We start from the raw sequence: 3,394 nt of genomic DNA, 5'->3' as shown, positions 1-3,394 counted from the left end.
AGTGTTTCAGCTATTTGCCCTACTTGGGTTTCTAGCTTGGCAATTGATTGAGAATGAGAATGCAACAATTGAGTATTTGCTTCTAGAGTGCCCAAAGCATTTAAAACCTTTTCCTCAAAAGCGGAACCTCTAGAATTTCCTTGAGAATATGATTGGTTAGGAAAATGAGAATTAGCAAATTGATTTCCTTGTGAGTTATATGGTCTTGAACCTTGGGATCCTTGGTTTTGAAGTGGAGGTGGAATGTATTTCCGTTGAAAACCGCCTTGGGAAGAGTTTGAGCCCTCCCCTTGGTTTTTCCAAGAAAAATTAGGATGATTCTTCCAACCGGGATTGTAATGGTTACCATAAGGATTGTTCCCTTGGTTTACAAATGTTACATTAACTTGCTCAATGGGTTTATTTTGAATTTTTCCATGAGGACAATTAGAAGTAGAATGAAGAACACTAGAACAAGTCATACATGATTCATTTTGAGCTCTAGGAGAATGGTTAGGAAAGGAAGACACTTGATTTGCCAAGTTTTGATTGATCAATTGATCAAACTTTTGAGATAAAGAATTCATCTCGGCGGTTATATCATTTGAGTGGTCAACTTGATGCAAGCCAACACTCTTCATACCTTGAGAATTTCTACCATTCCTAGATGACAATGTTCTATGCAAAGAGTTTTCACTCATGCTCTCATAAAGACGCCACACGTTTTCCTCTTGCCGGTCTATATAAGAAACTCCCATTGAAGCATCAACCATGCCTTTATAATTGTTCGATAAGCTTTCAAAGAAGAATTGGACCAATTGCCATTTACGCATGTCATGGTGAGGACACTTCCTAAGCAATTCATTGAAGCGTTCCCATGCCTCGTGGAAAGTTTCTCCTTCCCCATGTGTGAATTCTCTAATGGCGGTTCTCATAGTATTGGCCTTAGAAACCGGATAGTACTTTTTCAAAAATTCTTGTTGCATTTCTACCCAAGAAGTTATAGAAAAAGGCCTAAGGTTGTTAAACCAATACTTCGTTTTATCTTTAAGGGTGAATGGAAAAAGTTTCAGCCTTAAAACTTCTTTCGGCATGTCTGTGTATCGAACGGTAGAACAAACTTCAAGAAACTCATCCAAATGCTTGTAAGGTTCTTCACTAGGAAGTCCATGAAAGTTAGGTAGCATTTGGATAGTTTGTGCTTTAATCTCATAATAGTGTGCTCTAAATGGTGGCAATTGAATGCATGTGGGTGCATTATACTCATTAGGCACATAGTGATCTCTCAATGCGAGTGGTGGATTAGCAACTTGAGGTGCAACATGGACACCTTGGTTATATTGAGCTTGATTAATGATGGGGGGTTGTGGTGCATACATTGGCCTTGGAATTCCCATTGGAATTTGGCCTTGTTGTTCAGGAGGTTGATGAATGTATGGCCTAGGCATGCCTAATGGAACTTGCATATTATCATTTTGCACATTAGGATGAAGGATGCCTTATTGGTCTATGTGACCAAGGTCTTCAACATGATCATTATTGAGAGCGTCCATTGGTAGATTGGTTCTATGTGAACTTCCTCTTCCCCTTGGATTCCTAATAGTGGATTCTAAATGCAAATCAAGAGGAACAAGAGTAGGTTTCAATGAACGACGACCATGCATGCACAATGCAACACGAATAAGCAATTTTCTCAACAATGCAATTAAACTTCACAACCACAATTTTCAAATGCAATGTATGTCAAATAAATGCCTCCACGTAGGCCCCCGATTTATCTAATGATGCTATGCAATGCCTCCACGTGGGCCCCCGATTTAACTAAGGAGATTGAGTAAGAAGGTCTCACAATAGTCATTTAGCACTTCAACTCCAAAATTAAAAGCTTAGCTTAGCAATTTTACTTAACAATTTTTCATTTTAAGCATTTTTCCTTTGCTTTGCTTTGCTCCTTAGCTTGGAATTTCTTTGCTAGCTCCTTGCTCAATGCACCTAGTTAATGAAGAACAAACTTAATAAGCAATCAAAAACAGAAAATAAAAAGAAAGTAAAGACACGATCAAAAGAGTACTAATCCTAATTGAATTTCACAATTCGACGTTGCCAATTTAAAATCCCCGGCAACGGCGCCAAAAACTTGCTGTCGGTTTCCTTGATGGAGTCGCCACAACCAACAAAGCTTGAAGAGTTGTGAATTTAGGAGGTGGCCAAGTTTTACATTTATAAAAAAGCCACTACTACCTTTCTCTATATAAAATATAGATAGGGCGAGTAGGGATCGTCCCAAGGGATTTGATGGTGTATCGAATTGTGAAACTATGGTAGTTAGGGTTAGTAGGTCGAGTGATCACACAATTGATTGGTTGATTGATTAAGTTAGATTGAATTCAACTAAATAAAATAATATGAAGTAAACAAGAGAGATAGAGGTCTTGGGGTGTAGAGATCACCACCAAGCAATACTTTTCTATACTACTAACAAGTGATCAATTAAGGGTAATGGATGTGTTGCAATATGATAAGGGTGTGTGTGCATTGGGTTGATTCAATTGGCAAAGATGACAAATCAAGCAAGTATTGTCTAAACATCATGTGAAGAGCACAATATATCTAAACAATAGAGCATATATTGTCTAGACAACATGGGGATACCACAATAGATCAAAACAAGTCATTAATCCTTCATTAAGCTCACAATCCACATACAACACAATATTAGAGGAATATGCCATTTGGACTCACAAGCATGGAACATCAAACATCAAGAGTAGATTGTCCTCCCATCTAACATTACACTACCACTACACTAAATCTACACTACTAGCATGAAAATAAAGCTACCTAGACTAGGCAGAGGCACAAACTATCAAGAATAGGCATAAACCATCAAATGAACCAAAATAGTATTCATTAAGCATATCATCTTGATAATCTCTAGATCTATAGCATCAATACACATAGACATGCATCAAAAACACTAAATCTAGAGATAAGCACATGAATATCCTACTCTAGCATACATAGACATATGGATAGAATAGAATAGTCAATTGGAAGCATTAAACTATACAAACCATGAAATAATCAAGATTTATACATACATGAATATCAAGATATATCATATAACACTAATCCCTCAATAATACACAAGATTAGAGTATAAAAAACATGCTTGGGGCTAACTCTAGCCACAAAAGGATGTCTAGCCACTCATGGTAGTGATGATCCAACCCTCAAGGGCTAACTCCATGGCTGCTCCTTGTTGGTGAAGATCTCCTCCAATGGTTGCTCTAGCTTCCTCCCTTCTTCCTCTCCAAGAATGGCCTCCAAGATGATTTTCAATGTGTGACAAGATGATTTCTCAAAAAGTGTATCATATTCCTTATATAGGTAGGTCAAATACACCCCATGATGA

The 3,394-nt window shown here is 37.6% G+C and overlaps 1 non-coding gene across 1 annotated transcript; it reads left to right on the top strand.

Annotated features, from left to right (window-relative positions):
- Positions 1-810: 810 nt before the first annotated feature.
- Positions 811-917, top strand: LOC132280458 (small nucleolar RNA R71). Its single transcript, XR_009471577.1, has one exon. It is a non-coding gene; the product is annotated as a small nucleolar RNA R71 (small nucleolar RNA).
- Positions 918-3,394: the final 2,477 nt, after the last annotated feature.

The sequence above is a fragment of the Cornus florida genome, unplaced genomic scaffold, assembly GCF_030987335.1.
Source record: "Cornus florida cultivar Cherokee Brave unplaced genomic scaffold, ASM3098733v1 CherokeeBrave_3.0.0_Hap2_Chr10, whole genome shotgun sequence".
NCBI classification, from domain to species: Eukaryota; Viridiplantae; Streptophyta; class Magnoliopsida; order Cornales; family Cornaceae; genus Cornus; species Cornus florida.
This window is presented reverse-complemented; position numbering and strand designations above follow the sequence as displayed.